Source organism: Leucoraja erinacea, chromosome 17, assembly GCF_028641065.1.
Source record: "Leucoraja erinacea ecotype New England chromosome 17, Leri_hhj_1, whole genome shotgun sequence".
Taxonomy (NCBI): domain Eukaryota; kingdom Metazoa; phylum Chordata; class Chondrichthyes; order Rajiformes; family Rajidae; genus Leucoraja; species Leucoraja erinaceus.
Window position 1 is genome coordinate 23,075,912 of NC_073393.1, and position 17,955 is coordinate 23,093,866.

At 42.3% G+C, this 17,955-nt stretch overlaps 1 protein-coding gene across 2 annotated transcripts in view; it reads left to right on the forward strand.

Moving 5' to 3' along the window:
* The first annotated feature begins 7,740 nt into the window (after window positions 1–7,740).
* The window catches only part of cdh8 (cadherin 8), a 195,648-nt gene continuing 185,433 nt past the window's right edge, over window positions 7,741–17,955 (forward strand). For both annotated transcript variants that reach the window (XR_008724878.1, XM_055648831.1), the window contains exon 1: window positions 7,741–8,319. The gene's annotated coding sequence lies outside the window, so the exon portion shown is untranslated. The remainder of the gene's footprint in view (window positions 8,320–17,955) is intronic.

The following is a 17,955-nucleotide window of genomic DNA, read 5'->3' on the forward strand; positions in this document are numbered from 1 at the left end:
GACCCGCGAGCTCCCGGTATCACCATCCACCGGAGTTGGGTCGCAGCAGTGAGCCACCACAGCTCTTCACGCTCCGAAGCTGGCCAGCTGTACGATGGCAGGTCCGCAGCTCCACAGGCTCCGTGACTTGAGTTGTCGTTCCGGTTGGAGGCCGCTCCACGGTGCCAGTCCCCAACGGCAATGGAGACCCGACAGGGAAAGGTCGGGTCCCCGTACAGGGAAGAGATCTAAACACTTCTGTGCCTCTTGCCTGATGGGTGAGGGGAAGTGACCTGGGTGAGACTCATCCTTAATTATGCTGGTGGCCTTGCCGAGGCAGCGTGAGGTGCAAATTGAGTCAATGAGGTTGGTTTGTGTGATGGCCTGGGCTGCATCCACAATTCTTTGCAATTTCTTGGAGTCTTGGATGGAGCTGTTCCCAAACCATGCTATGATGCATCCCCCGTATCTCTTCTGAAATATAGGGGAAAAAACCCATCAGTCTGACAGTCACTCACGATATAACGCAAAAGAATGTGGGGTGGATAAATAATCCAAATCCGAGAATCCTGGCATGTGCCTTTCCTAATAGTGTCATGAATCCAGCAAATTGTTCAATTTGTCCCTTGGTACATCTAGGGTTTTCTACATTATTCTATTAACTTTATACCAATTTATGTCAAAATGACTGCAACAATAGAAACAAGCTTTTACTCCAAGAATGGCCGATTGTCCCTAGTCCGCGTGTCTTTCGGTTCCTGTGCCTTTGGATAATAGTTTGTAAATGGAAGCTGATGTTTAAAAAAGTGGTCAAGCTAGACTATAAAAGGAAACCGTAGCAACAAGGATCTGTGGGCGCTTGATACAAAAAAAAAATACGGAAAGTGCTGGAGTAACTCAGCGGGTCAGGCAGCAAGTCTGGAGTACATGGATAGGTGACATTTCAGCTCACCTATCCGGACCCAAAACCTCACCTATCCTTGTTTTCCAGAGATGGTGCCTGACCTGCTGAGTTACCCTAGTACTTTATGAAAGGCAACCTGCTGATTGAGAAACATCCATCGGATAACAAACAGAAGGTAAGATTATACATCCCTTGAGCTTGGCATGTTATTTATATCAATTATGATTTGTAAACTAACTACGTAACCAAACATTTTTTTCCAAATACCCAATTTTTTTTTTTTAAAGACTTGGACAGGTACATGAATAGGAAAGGTTTAGAGTGATATGGGCCAAATGTGGGCAGGTGGGACTACCGTAGATGGGGCATCTTGGTTGACATGGGGAAATTGGGCCAAAGGACCTGTTTTCATGCTGTATGACTCTATGACTCTAAATGTCTTAATACCTTGGGCAAGCCAATATTAATCACTCATAGCTAAAATTAGCAGCTACCCTAGCATCAATTGCTATTTATGAAGGAGAGTTTGAAATTCCTAACACTCTTTGCAAGCAGAGATATTTGAAAACTGCTCCTGAGAAACTTGAATCTATATTTCTACACCATGTTCCTTGTACTGACCACCTAATGAGTGAAATGGTGATTTTTCATACATAATATAGCGTCTCTGTAATATCTTGAAAACCTGAATCAGATCATCATTTAACTTCCTAGAATTCAGGTTTGGTTTCCTAATCTCTCTTGATCATATATTTCAGAGTCCGTATTCTAAGCCACATGCACGCCTTTCTGTGCTAGACATGTCTACAGTCTTGCAGCAATACGTGGCATGTTCAAATATGGCACCATGGCAGCCCATTCGCGCAGTGGGAGAGTTACTGCCTTACAACGCCAGAGACCCGGGTTCGATCCTGACTATGGGTACTGTCTGTACAGAGCTTGTACGTATTCCCTGTGACCATGTGGGTTTTCTCCGGGTGCTCCAGTTTCACCGTATACTCTAAAGATGTACAGGTTTGTAGGTTAATTGGCTTTGGTAACATTTGTAAATTGTACCTAGAGTGTGGGATAGTGTTAGTGTATGGGATAATCGCAGGTCGGCACCGACTCTGTAGACTAACGGGTCTGTTTCCGCACTGTATCTCTGAAATCTAAAGTATAAAGAGTCCTCTCAGGTTCATCGCTAGAATTGGGGAATGATTATCAGCCTGATCAGCAATGACCACACACGTCCAGAATGGGTGGGCAACAGTAGATTATTAAATTTGGGTTGTAGATAGTGCTTGGTCTCCAGGCCTTCTTAACTTAACCATCAGCATCACAAACTGATGATGAACCTTTTCCTTCAATGAAGCATAATAATCCATGACTATGAAATGCTATTAAACCCATTGTGTCCTTGCAATAAATAGGAGCAAGAATCTCTATACAGTCATAGTCATACAGCACAGAGTTAGGCACCTCAGCCTAATTTTGCCATGCTGACTAAGCTAGTCCCACTTAGCTTGTGTTTGGCCCATATAGCTTAAAATCTTTCCTGTCCATGTCCCTGTTCAAATGACAATTAACCTACAAACCTGCACATCTGTGGAATGTGGGAGGAAACCAGAGCACCTGGAGAAAACCCATGCGGTCACACGGAGAATGTACAAACTTCGTACAGACAGCACTCATAGTAAGGATTGGATCCGGGTATCTGGCATTAAAGCAGCAACTCTACCACTGCACTGTCGTGCCACCCCAATTGTTTATCAATTATCAAAAATCTGTGTCGTAATTTTTTATTTTTGTTTGCAAAAGAAAATAAATCTCTCCTTTTTTTTCAGCCTTGTCTAAACCTGCATTAACTTGATACAACTCAGTTAAATTCTCTTCTTCGATTCCTTTGTTCCAAAGAGCAACACCACAACCTCAGCAGGCTCTCCAGCCCCTGGACACAATTACCTCTGCATGCTCTGCAATGATGCACTAGTCAGGCTGCATTTGGAGTATTGTGAACAGTTATGGGCCCCATATCTGAGGAAGGATGTGCTGGCATTGGAGAGGGTCAAGAAGAGGTTCAAGAGAATGATCTTGGGAATGAATTGGTTAACATATGAGGAGAGTTTGACGGCACTGGGCCTGTACTCGCTGGAGTTCAGAAGGATGAGGAGAACCCACATTGAAACTTACCGAATAGGAAAGGCCTGAACAGAGTGGGTGTGAAGAGAATGATTCCACACGTGGGAGAGTCTAGGACCAGAGGGCACAGCCTCAGAATAAAAGGACACACCTTTAAAAAGGAGATGAGGAGGAATTTCTTTAGTCAGAGGGTGGTGAATCTGTGGAATTAATTGCCACAGATGGCTGTGGAGGCCGTAATTGGTTATTTTTAAGGCGGAAATTTGCTGATTCTTGATGTAACGGTGTCAAGAGTTATGGGGAGAAGTCAGGAGAGTGGGGTCGAGAGCGAAAGATAGATCAGCTATAATGGAATAGCACAGTACATGGGTCGCGTAACCGGGGGGGCTGGGGGGACTGCAGCCCCTCCACTTTTTTGGCGAGACATGCTTCATAACCTGAAATTATCCGGCCCGCAGGCGTATTTTTCTCTTCGGAGGAGGACCACCGAAATCCAGAATCTCAGAACAAGCACACAGTGAGCACGGCAAAACCAGGACCAGCCGTGGCAGAAACCGACTGCCCCCCAAATGCCTCCCTCCCCTCCGTTCAACAGCCGCCCAATCACAGCAGGGAGGGTTGGCCCCGGGAGAGAGAGAGAGACACTTTAAAGACGTCCAAGTTTGTCGCCTATTTGGCTTTGGTAAAAAAAAATCGTACCTTGTCCCTAGTGTGTAGGAGAATGCTAATGTTTCCGCACTGTATCTCTAAAGTCACAGGGAGAATGTGCGAACTCCACACACAGACAGCATCTGAGTTCAGGGATGAGCCCAGTTCGCTGGCACTGTGAGGTAGCAGCTCCGATGGTTTGGAGCACAGTTGCGGAACCACAGATTGGTTACAGGATGAAAGGAGACCCTTTGGACACCATTCAACATGTACCTCCTCTATGCAACAACACTCCAGCCATCTCCACTACCCCAATCTCCCTCCATACTTCAACATTTCCTTTCCTTCTCCTTTTCCATCTCAAATACCACAATTAACTTTGCCTCCTATGAAAACGCAGGTGGATGAGGGGTGATCTTACAGAGATGTACAAAATCATGAAAGGAATAGATCAGGTCAACATACAGTCTCTTGCCCAGAGGAGGAGAATTGAGAACCAGTCATATGTTTAAAGTAGCGGGAGAAGATAGGAAATGAGGGGTAAGTTTTTTACACAAAGGGTGATGCGTTTACGGAACGAGTTGCTGGAGAAGGTAGATGAGGCAGATAGGTTTGGAGAGATATGGCCCAAACACAGGCAGGTGGGACTAGTGTTTATGGGACATGTTTTCAGAGTGGGCAAGTTGGACCATTGGGCCTGTCTCCTTGCTGTATGACTCGCTCACCTCTCAGCAATGTTCTCCCTCTCCCTCCTCTCTCCCTCTCCCTCTCCCTCCCTCCCTCTCCCTCTCCCCTCCCTCACTCTCTCCCTCTCTCCCCCTCACCCCCCTCTCTCTCTCTCTGTATATTTCAGAGATACCTCCCCTCTCCTCCCTCCCTACACTCTCACTCTCTCCCTCTCTCCCCCCCCCCCTCTCCCTCTCCTCTCCCCCTCTCTCACTCTCTCTCTCTCCCTCTCTCCCCCTCTCTCTCCCCTCTCTCTCTCTCCCTCTCTCTCTCCCTCTCTCTCTCCCTCTCTCCCCCTCTCCCCCTCTCCCCCTCTATCTGTGTGTCTCTCTGTACATATATAGTGTGTATGTGTAAATATATATATATATATATATATATATATATATATATATATATATATAGTATGAGAGAGAGGAAACTGGAGGATATATTATATGTATATTATATATATATATATATATATATATATATAGTATATATATATATATATATATATATATATTCCAGTTTCCTGGAAAATCCACTGTATATTTTTTTTCCCTCTTCTGAAAAAAAAACATTACGCCACTACTTTCTGTTTCCCATTTTTTAGTCAATTTAATCTTCATGTTGCTGCATCATTATTGTACTGCTATACTACATAGAACACTTTCATTTGATCTTGATGGTAAACGTATCACATGGTACTTATCAAATGTTTTTTTAGAAACCCATATATATCACATCAACTGACTTGTGCATTACCTGGGTTATCTCTATCCTATTTGCAATAAGAATGTTGTTCCATTTGTAATCAGTCTGAAGAAGGGTCTCGACCCGAAACGTCACCCATTCTTTCGCTCCATAGATGCTGCCTCACCCGATGAGTTTCTCCAGCTTTTTGTCTACCTTTCATTTGTAATGTTCCTGTCATCAAAAACAACACCCAAATCTGCAAATTGATTTCCAAAAAATAAACAATGCATTTTGAAGGGAAAGATTTTATGGGGGATTTGACCAAAGAGCATAGAGTTGATTAGTTGGGCAGCAAAACCAGAGATTAGTGCCATGGCCCAAATGCTTTCCTTATTGTGTTAGATCACTCTCTGATTCCACTATTCCAAATAGACACAAAATGCTGGATTTACTTGGCGGGACAGGCAGCATCTCTGGAGAAAAAGAACAGGTGACTTTTCGGGTTGAGACCCTTCTTTCACTATTCTTCATTGTTGGTGTGGAGAGTGTCGGATTGAGCTCAAGCCCTACTGGAATGTTTTTAAATCACTTTTTTTTAATATGAATGCATTTAGTGTATGCGTTTAACAATGAAGTAGTGCAAATGAAAATCCAATATTTAATTATATTTGGTGAACTGATTGGATCAAACCCTGTCAGAGGCAGCTTGTCTCTAAAATGTCGCTCACTATGGATTGGAATTTTATCTTCTTCCTTCAAGCTTTTTTTTGGTCTTTAATTCTGAACATGCTTGGGCATTGTGTGTGTTTGATCATGTGTAAAGTCCATGTCTATGACTGTAAGTAATCATCTTACGTAAAATTGTGCGTCTAGGATTCTGCACCAATTATGTGTGTGTGAGACTATATGTAGATGGCTGGTGTGTACAGGAGTGTGTGTATAGTATGTGTGTGTGAGAGAGAATGTGTGTGTGTGAATAAGAATGTGCGTGCGTGTGTCTATATGTGTGATTGTGTGCGCGTGTGCATGCAAGTGTGTGTGAGTATGATAATGTGTACATAAATGAGTGATATGCATGTGTGAAAATGTATGTCTTTGTATACTTGTGTGTAAAAGTGTGTGTGTGATGTGATTTTTGGACCCCTCACCCCCCCCCCCCCCCCCCCACCCAAAGGCAGCAGTGGATGTTGAGTCATAACGTAATATTAAGGCTGATAAACTTGTTAGGCTGCAGGGTAGTCAAGGATTATGACACTAGGTAGGGAAAGTTACGTAGGCCCACCGGGATCTGTTCTGGCTTCTGATTCTTGCGTTCCCCATGGGTCACAGGTCTATGTTGCATTGTGTGTGTATGTGAGATAAACTCACTGCGCTGTATGCATGTTCGTGTGGTAGACTCATTGTGTATCTGTGTGCATGTATGATAGACTCACGGTGCATGGCGTTTGTATGTGTATGTGTATGTGTATGTGTATGTAAGAGACAAGTGTGTGGGACACACGTGGGCTGTAAGAGACAGACTCGTTGTGTGTTTGTTTGTGTGCGTGTGGGTGTGTGTGTGTGTGTGCAATAGTGTGTGTTTAATATACTCGTGTGTGAGACACGATCATTATGTGGACGTGTACACATGCTTGTTTGTGCGTGTGTGACATTGTATGCATGTCTCGCTGTGTTGGTATTTGTGTGTGAGAAACACATTATGTGGATGTGTCTTCACGTGATCGTGCGTGTGTGACATGGCGTGCGTGCGCAAGTGTGAAAGTCTCACTGTGTATGTGTGTGTGTGGTGGCGTTTGTCTGTGTGTGTGCCAGAGTCATTATGTGTTTGCGTGTGCAGGTAGGTGTTTGTTCCGTGCGACATTGAGTATATGTGATAGACTCCGTGTGTAAAAGTCAGAGAGAGGAGAACAGATTGTGCCCGCCGCTCGTGTTTAGTGTGGGTGAGCGGGGGAGTCAGTCTATGTGGGCATGTATTGAAGGGTCTGAGCTTTCCATTGCAAAGCAGTGACAGTGATGGGGAGCGGACGTCGTGCACTCACTCCTTATGTACGATGCATATTAATGATGGCTTACTGCAATGAAGATTACACCTCGGACAATCCCACACTAACATAGCCGGCAGCGAAATAAAAAAAATCTCCAAATGTTAATATAGATGCGATGTGTTTTTAAAACCCCGAACATATATTGTAACCAAGACAGCCCGGCACTTTATTCACAGTTGGCACGAGGGGTACATCGGCAGCGAGTGGCGAGCCGGGAGTACCTGTTTCAGATGCCTTCGATTTCATTGACAATTACATCGAATCGCCCATTAAAGGCTGGCGCCGGTTCCGTGTTAACTTTGACTCCAGTTTTGAACAGAGACGCGTTTGGAGATGGATCATATCGAAAGGCTCTCTCTCGCCTTTCCAAAACAAAATCCAAGCCAGCCAAACGTGACTCTGGTATAATAAGACCTGTGTTATTTGTTTTGCTATTCACTGTGCCAAATTGCGCTCACGGCGTTGAACACGAACGACCTTTACCATTGGCGACCCGCTCTGTGTATATGGATTGCAAAGTTGCTTGTGTGTGTGTGTGTATGTGTGCGGAGCGTTTCTCTCGCTGCCCCTCTCTCTCTGTCTCTCGCTCCCTCGCCTCTCTCTCTCTCTCTCTCTCTCTCTCCCTCTCACACTCACACACACACACACTTTATGAAAGAGCTCGCATTAATTACTGAGCCTCGGACCTTCCTCCTCAACAGTCCAATGACTGCAGTTAGGGGAGGCTCCAAGCTATGGAGCCTGTACCAGCGTTTCCAGAGAATCACCAAGACACACACACTGCACGGCTCATGCATTTTTGCAACCGGAGTTATTTTGAGGATTTTTTCTCTCTCTCTCTCTTCTCTCTTCCCCCACTCCCTCCCTCCACGACCAAGGCATGAAACAAAACGAGCGCCAAGCCTTTTAAACAAGGAGAGTGGTAGCGGAGAGAGAAAGTGAGGGGGTGAGATTTGCTACACCGCGTCTGTCTCACCTACCCCAGGAAGGCGAGCACTTGGGGGGAAAGAAGAGATGGTCGCGTTGTGTCTGATTCGCAGCAGCGACACATCGCACACTTGCATTGTGCCGGATACTCCGGCCGATCGCTGACTAGCGTTGAACCGATCGCCCATCGTGTTGCTCCAATTCCACCCCATCAGTAACAGCGGGCACTTGATAGAACGATGCAACCGGATCGTTGATAAAGAGACAATCTGGCGGATCATATTCAATAAGGTAAAGTCTTGTGCTTGTGTGTGTGCGTGTTTTCAGAAGATGTGTAGTTTGCGTGTTGAGAATATGAATTTTAGTCTTGGCTGCCGTTCTATCCCTCGCTGCAAGGAGTGAAGGGTCGGGGGAGCATAAACCAGGCTGAATAGGGGTGGTGGTGGTGGATTTAAAGCATTCTCTAACGGGGCTTGTTCAAAGTTATAGTCAGGGCCAGAGAGAAGAAATGTTGCATTTTCCCGTGTCGTTAATAGAACCGTAAATGTCATCACTATGTAGCAATCCTCCCGGCCCACCGCTGAAGCGCATTAATTATACCCAAGGTTGTTGCACCGACCATTCGCAGTCACCATGCTCATTTAATTCACCTGTTGGGAATTTCATTTATATTTATATTTTGAAACAAAATAAATTCTAAACACGGGGAGCGCCATTCATCGCCGCCTCCTCGACGCCGATGCATCCCAACTTTGAAGTAGAATTTCGCCCTATTGCGGGCGCTTTAGTTTGTCGCTAATACATCTGAGGTTTCCCTCGTAGTTTATCTTCTTGCTCGCTCTACCCATCTCTGAATCCCATGCACATGACATTGGGGCAGGTCGTCTGGAGAGGGGTGGAGTTGGCTAACTTTCTTCACAACATATGTATACACTGGGTCGTTCTGCTTCAGCCCCTGATAACCCATCCCGGGTTCAAGGCGATCTCCAGAAAGCGCCCAAGTTGATCCGGGATCTCGATAAATCCCCTTAAGGTTACCCACTCAAATGGCGCCATTCGGAGTAAATCTGATTACGTACCGCGGTGATCTCCTGGTCTCAGCAATAGTTTGGGTTCATTGAATGTGAAAATATGTATGTTCTCTCTACACCAGTCAGGTTGGGGATTTGCATTACCCTTCTAGGCTACGGTGGCTAAAGAGTAAAATGATAAGTCTTAATGGGATGGATATACTCAGTGGTGAATACATTGTCTTAGCATCACACTGAAGACCACCGGAACTCAAATTACATTTATTATTTTCTTCTTCCTTTAGAGTTTCCACTGCGCCTTTCTCACCAATTTGTAACAACTAATACTAATTGCACCAATTGATAAATAGCACTGGTTTGGGCGTTTTAATCTTAATCAATTTATAGATTCTCAATTTCGCCTCCGCTCGGGGGTTTGAAAAGCTTGGAAGAATTAAATCAGAGATGGCGGAAAAAATTGAACACCACCTCCACCATAAGTAATTTGCAATTAAGAAGCACTGTATTTGTTAATCTGGATATATAACTTTATTTAAAAGTCACGAGAATCAAGAGTGTTTTGTTGTCATATGTCCCAGATAGAACAATTCAATTCTTACTTGCTATAGCACAACATAATATGTAAACATTGTACACTGTAAGACCCAACAAGAATCTAAATTCTCGGCACTTTGGGTTTACAGGTCGAGAATTGGCTTTTCAAGTGGTTTAAAGCATCTCTTTGAAACAGGTGGATACAAAAAAAGTTCCCTAATTCTCTCTGATATTGGAGTAGCCAACTCCACGTTCAATCTGCCCGCGCCATTCGGGGGGCAGCTATCAGTCAACGATGGAGCTCTTTGGATCTTTGTCCTCTCATCCAATATCATCTAAACCCTCCTACAAGCCCCCCTCACCTTGACACTTTACTTGCCCCGAGCCCAGCGCCCTGGTGCTAGCATCCCATTGATGTACAGGTTGACGCCGGTAGAATTTAATGCGGTCGGCCCCTTATTGAGCTGGTGAGATAATTTGACAGTTCGACGAGATAGAAATCGTCTACAGGTCGTTTATCCCAGTGAAATATTGTTGCAAATCATCGTCTGCCCCCCCCCCCCCCCCCCCCCCCCCCCCCGACGCAAAGATAACAATTAACTGTCCAAAAAAATGCAAAATAGCAACTATTTTAGCATCTTGCAAAATAAAAAATAAAAAAGTTGTTAACACCGCTGTTGATGAAACATTTCTATCACTTAACCAATGCATCTTACCAATGCATCTTTCCCCAGCGCTGATAAGGATTAGCTAGACCGCACAACAGATCCCCTATGTATGTATTTATTTTCGTTGAACATGCATTGCGAATACATTTGAATTTAAGTGGTAAAAGTTCAGTTCAGGCAAATCTTTGTGTGCGTGTGAGTGCGTGAGTGTGTGAGAGAGATAGAGAATGAGTGTGAGAGCGAATGTGTGAGACTGTAAGTGTGTGTGTGACAGTATGAGAGAGAGGGAGAGAGAGAGCGAGAAAAATAATGTGCGTGTGTAGAAAAAAAAAACCCACGGTGTTAAACCGCAGGTTAAAATGCCACCCTACGTAGAGAAGGAGAATTATCCAACATTTCACTGTAAATGAGGCGGCGGCGTTCAGTTCCATTCACCTCCCAGTTCAGCGGTGTGACAATTAGATTTTTGTTGGCAACATTAACGCGGAGAGAAACGCAACATTAGAAGGAAAGGGGCAAATGAGATACAGGCTGTTCAAACGGGCAAGTAATAGCCCTTGAAAACGCTGCAGAGATCTCAAACAGATTAGTATCGCTGAATCCTTTTATTTCGCAAATGAATAAAATATGCATATTAGTTTAATCACGCTCTGCTCTGGCGCTGTGCTCGCGACTCACACTAACACAAGGTCGCATATACTACAGAAAACAATTCCTTACCAATAGAATCACTGTGTGATTTTAGCAGATATGTATTTGTTCCCACTGTCTAAAAAGGCAGCCTTCAAAAATCATAAAGTGTGCTAAAACCCATTTAGCAGTGAATGCATTTGAATCTATTAAACCCCACTTTAATTAAATATGTAAGAGTTAGCGCTCCACACTGTCTCGCTGTCACGAATGAAAGGCTTCTGAATCCAACAATCAGCTCTGCCATTGAAAATTTAAATATTAGAACTGAACGGCAGGCAAATATAATAGAGCACACAAGATGTCGTTTTAATCCTCCTTTTCCCCCAATTATGCCATTATTCCAGGGTAACTTTTACAGTAAAAACACTGACAGTAAATGATGCTTACTTTTTAACCCTGGCAGTGCTAAAGATTACAAATGTACAGAAGGTTGGGGAGGCAGAGAAGCACCAATTTGCCAATTGAAACCATTGTTGAGAGGAATTGTTCAATATATTTGTCAGACCCAAAGCCGTTTAATACCAGCTTCCTTTCATTAATAGTGAGGGAAATGTTTGTTTTGCTTGCACTCTTGTTTGGAAGGCATTGTTCATGGCCTGATCGTTGTTGCACAACTGCCCAACCCCAAGGTTTTTGGTTGCATGGGCCCAAGTGTTGAGGATTGTATTGTATCACACAACGGTGTGGAAGAAGAAAGGGCGACGTTGGGGAACTACAGCGGAAATGGAGGCAAATCTAGCCAAGATCTCATGCCATCCTTGACCAGTGTCCCGGTGTGGCCTGTACTCAAGGACAGTGTCAGCAGCGTACACTGAGGACTATGTAGCATTGAGGTAATGGTGCACTACAGCTTTGTGTGGATGCAAGCAGAGGAGCTGGATTGTGGGAGTGGAGGTGAAAGGGCAGGCTGTGAAATCTTGCTGCAATATTTGCCACATCTGTGCTCCCTACAGATGTTTCTGACCTTGAAAATTGGGACAGGGTGTCCCATGTCCTAATTGCCTCCACAAATTAGCAACCCAACATTTTAACGCCCTTGAATACATTGGGCTTGTGGTATTTCCAATTTCTCTGTTAATTGGGACTTAATTGTTATATTATGCATTCTACATTGGAAGCAGGTGGTTAGAAGCGTTACAATATTCTTGAAGTCCATTGACTGATGGAAGGACACTGATGAAAATAATAAGGAGGTTGTGGAGAGCTTTGGGGAGGGGTGGGGGATATTAAAGCCACTGACCAGATGATAAATTGAACCAAGATCCTAGCTTCAAGCCCTGATGGATGAAGCTGGAAAAGACTTGGAGATACTGAATTGCATTCTCTCGAAACCCCTCAAAAAAAAAAAATGTAATTCCCTCGCTTTTGAGAAATTCTGCCTCATTGTATTTCAATCTTCAGTGCAATTTTGAGAATGGCTTAGAATCATGAAATAAGGTGTAAGAGTAGCTCTTGTACCACTAGTAAATGGCACTTTGTACTAAAAAATACAATGGTTCATACAGTTATACATAATACCTTGATGTAACATTCTTCCGTACATTAAAATATGCTATGATTTACATAACTATAGTAATCTTGCAGGTGTTATTCACCGTAGACACTGTGTACCTATAATCTTTGAAGATGCACTATGAAATTTATGTTATGCATTTATTATTGCAGTATAAATAGTTTATTATTTTTTTATACTGCATTGTCTCACGTGGGTTTCACATATTTTGTAATTACTGTACGTATTATTTACTGGATTATAAGAGTCCCATCTGGGTAATATTTGGAATTATAGCTAGTATTGATTCCGAGTGGATCTAATTGCGGAATCTAATCGCCAGAGCAAAGTTCAAGTAGTTTACACGCATTACCTAAGCCCCAAGGTGAGATTATAGCCTTGAAATGGTTTCCGTGTGTCCACTACTTGCTACAACCCCTACCGAGCTGTCAGTGAGGGTGATATTTGGGCCATGTTTTCTGTCCATTTCAACATTGCAGTTAATGTAGACATTTTCAACAGTTATTATGTGATTTTGTTATCAGTGAGGGATTATTAATTGCAATATAATCTCCACTCCTAATAGTTAATGGATAATTACTGAGTGATAAGTCTGTTGATATATATCAAGCCAACATACTAATCGTATATCACCAGTCAAAATCTATTTTCCGCCAGATTACAAAAACAATATCTGCCCGGTTTTGTTTAAAACACAGTTAAAATAAGTGACAGAGTTCAAAATGAAAAGATTTATATGAAATAATACTTGTAATATCAGTTGACAACGTTATAAAGCACATTATACAAACAGCGAAGAGATGAATGATCAGTTAATCTCTTTTACTCAGTACGATGATTGGGACATCACTAAGATCTGCTAGTATTTGTTTGAATAGTGGCTTATTTAACATCTACTGAAATCCCCAAGCAGGACTTTTGGTTTTGCATTTTAAGCAAAGGATATTAACCTCTGGTAGTGTACTGGATTGTTGGCTCAGATTGAACCCGTTCTGGCATTGGATTTGAAACCACAGCTTTCTATCCTGGGGCAAAAGTGTTATCAGCTGTACCAAGTTAGCACAGGGGATGTTGATCAAACCCCTGGTTAGATGATTAACCTTTCACCTCATCTGAATTGACCTTGAGCTGGTACAGGACGAAGCAACTAATCTCAGTTCGGCTCTTCAGAACACAATTAACACGCATAGATTGAATGGCAGAGATTTTTGCTTTCTAAAAGCTGGGCATTTCCATATTTCCTAACTGAAATTTACAGTTAAGATAATTGTTAGTGAAAGGAGAATGGGAAAAGGGGGAGATTTATTTTCTTGTTGCAATTTACCTTGTTCTGATGCCTGGGTGAATGGTACAAGCAAATTCAGTTGCAACCTTCAAAAGAGGATTGTTCATATGATCAAAAGAGGGGGGGGGGAAACAGAAGGTTATGGGGAGTGTGTAAGAAGGAACTGCAGATCCTGGGACTAAATAGGTGGTCCTTTTAAAGTGCTGAAGACAACACGATGACTGAATGGGCCTCAACCTTGCAGGGCACTTACAATATATTTGGAAATAAAACACCACAAAAATTGATAGTGGAGAATTATTTACCACAGCGGAGATACAAATACAGAAGAACGTATCTTTGAAAGTGTGTTGTGTTTTGAGTGAAAAGAAAATAGCGATGAAAGAAGGATGTGTGAAGTAAATAAAAAGGAAAGGTTAAGGGAAAAAGCATTTTAAATAGATTAGAGGCAATTCCACAACGGCAATTTGACAATATTGATCCGAAAGCTTCATTTAACTACAGGACTGCTAAATAAAATCACCTTTCCCTGAATATACATTTTGGGTAAGTAAGGACAACATTCACAAAACAACAAAGAAGCATACAATTCAGCCCAACTAGTAGTCTATGTTGTCAATAGTCAAAACAAAAAATACATATATATATATACATATATATGATATAATAAGGTAGATGGTGAAATTAAAATTAGGGAAGATTTGGCCAGATTAAATGGATTCTTCCATATCCTTAGAGAAAAAATAAACCCACCCAATTTTCTACACTGAAGCTGCAGTCATGTATTGTCCAATTAGACACTTGTTAACACAACGATTTCTAGTTTAGATAAAAACATGGCTGGAAGAAGTAGCGATAATTGCCGCAAGCTCTTTACCTCAGCTGTTACATTTACTTGACCCTTTAATCTCCAAACAAATCGTATATATCTGGACAGGACATTGATAAAGCAGGCTGTGAATTATCTTTGGCAACTTTGCATTGCAGCACAAGGCTAATATTTACTCTACAATTGGTGAGAGCATGTTTAATGGGAACTCCTAACGTCCCCTCAATCCAATGAAAGTGGACATGAATCCTAGCATTGGGAGCATAAAGTATCATTGAATCAATGATTCAATTATACTTTATTGTCACATGTGCTAGGTACAATGAGATTCTTAATTTTGCACACCATCCAGTACAAATCATACAATAGATAAGCACGATCATAGATTAGTACAAAAGCAACGATTGTAGTGTAATGGTAGACTTCATCGAGGTAGTAAACAAAGAGTCACCACGTTTCTGGCGCCAACGTGTCCTTAAAGTTTCAGACTTCTTAATAGTACAAAGGCTTGTCTTGGCCTTAAAGGCTTGTTGTCCTGAACCTATTGTCTGTATAGAAAAAAAACTGCTGTCAATGACAGCAATGTCCTTTAATAAAGCACTTGGAAAATAGTGGCATCATCTAAAATACCTCACTCTTGCGGTATCCCGAGCTACATAAAAAGATATTAAGGCAGGTGACAAATCACTTGAACAAAAATATTTCAAGTAGTTTTTTAAAAGCAATGTAGAGGAATAGAGAGATTTGGAGCAGGATTTATCGAGCTTAATGTTTGAAGGTATGCCAAGGAGTAATGCAATAATAAAAATCAGAGGTGCACAAATTCTAGAATTAGTGAGACATAGACAGCAACATGTTATATGCTGGAAAACGGGGTTAGTACGGGGTTGGATGGTCAGCATGGGCACGGTGGGCTGAAGGGCCTGTTTCTGTGCTGAATGATCCTGCGACTATGGCATAGTGTTGGAGAGCAGAGATTTTAGACTTTAGAGATACAGTGCGGAAACAGGCCCTTCGGCCCTCCGTGTCCACGCCAACCACCATTAACCCCATACACTAGCACTATCCTACACATTAAGGAACAATTTACAATTTACAGCAGCCAATTAATCTACAAACCTGCACGTCTTTGGAGTGTGGGAGGAAACCAGAGCATTCATAGAAAATCCCATGCGGTCACAGGCAGAATGTATAAACTCAGTACAGACAGCACCTGTAGTCAGAATCGAACCCAGGTTTCGGGCGCTGTGAGGCAGCAACCATCGCACTGTGCTATCCATAACGCTGTGCCACTCTGCCACCCGAAATTGTGGTTTAGAGGAACAAAAAAGACAGGCCCATGTCCTTACGGGAATTAATAGATGAAAATTTGAAAATGACGGCACTACTGGGCTGACAGCCAATGTAGATGAGAGAGCATGGGGCGATGGGTGAAAGGATCTCCGAACAAATTAGAATGATGGAAAAATGCACACACGACAGATTGAACCTTGCCAGCCAGTTTAATTTGCCAGATGTCCGAATCCAGTGATGTGTACCAAGCTGGCAAATCACTAATTGGTTAATTAAAGCCCTCTTTTAAACAAGTTGGACAAGTTCTTTGCCCACTGTCTACACGACTCCCTCTCCGGGGGACTGATAGTTCAGCATGAGTTTTACCTCTTTAAGCCAAAACCACTTTCCCTGCTTAACCATCAAGAGAATATTCTCAGTCGCCCTTGACGACTACAATATTGATTAGATTACCACAGCTGACATCTTGATGAATTATTATAGGGGAAGGATGTACTTATATGACTGAAGGTTGAGGAAGGTAGTTTGGATGTGGGACGATATGAAGCCGTATCCAGCTATGCTCTTTATAGGTCTGTGAGTGCTGAGAGTGGGCTGTAAGAATTTGCAGGATATTCCCAGAGCATGAACGCCATAAAAGGGGAGGTAGAACAAGCCGTCGTGTCTGGCCAGATTTATCAATAACCACTCTGACTTTGGCACAATACCGACCAACCTAATTTAATTACGTGGTTTTTACTGAGAGGCACAGCTCTAAAACCTGACCAAAGCCCTCTCTTCATCCTAAACACGCAGCCAGATACTGTTTAGAATGAAGCAGGATCATGATAATAGACAATAGACAAAGAAAATAGACAATAAACAATAGGTGCAGGAGTAGTCCATTCGGCCCTTCGATGTGATCATGGCTGATCATCCACAATCAGTATCCCATTCCTGCCTTCCCCCAATATCCCCCGACTCCACTATCATTAAGAGCCCTATCTAGCTCGCTCTTGAAAGTATCCAGAGAACTGGCCTCCACCACCCTCTGAGGCAGAGAATTCCACAAACTCACAGCTCTCTGTGTGAACATTTTTTTCTCATCTCCATTATAAATGGCTTACCCCTTATTCTTAAACTGTGGCCCTTGGTTCTGGACTCCTACAAAATCGGAACATGTATCCTGCCTCTAGCATGTCCAAACCCTTAATAATCTTATATGTTTCAATATGATCCCGTGTCACAAATTTGAGATTTAAAAATATGATAAAAATCAACCCCATTGACAGCTGGATTGTAATCATGTATGTTCTTTCCACTGACTGGATAGAACACAACTAAAAGCTTTTTGCTGTACCTCAGTACACATGACAATAAATTAAACTAAACTAAACTAGTTTCTTGAACATTACACAATATTAATTTCAACTATGAATGATGGACTCTTTTGGTTGCATTAAGGACTTGGATTTTTGTTTGCACGTATTGAAGTTATTAAATTATTGAATTTTGTTTATTATATATTATCTACATATATTGTTCCACAGTTCCACAAATAAAATGAATTATTCTCTGTACCAAGATTAGGTATACTTTTCCTAATTTGGTTTCAAGGTGAATACTGTTAGTTTTTTCCTTTTATTTAAAGGACAATGATGTTTATCTGGATAGAGGGATAATTGAAATTTTATTGTGGGCATTGCATTAGAACATTGCTGAAAATCATTATCTGTGATGACTTAAACATTCTCCAAAGCCAAGGTGTGTGTATACCTCAAGAGGTATATGGACCGCCAAATGGAATACAATTCTCAGCATAACAGCCTGTAAGCACAGTACATGTAGATAATATATAATAACCGAGGATTCAATAACCACAATACTAGTGAAAAAAACCTCAACATTTTTAGTGAAAACAAAGACAGTCCATAGTTCATTGTTGAGGGTAATGTTGTGTAGTTTTCAAGAGTCACATGTACTGATGTACTGTGAAAAGCTTTTTGTTGTGTGCTATCCAGTCAGCGGAAAGACTATACATGTTTGCAATCAAGGCGTCCACAGTGCACAGATACAGGATACAAGGAATAATGTTTAGTGCA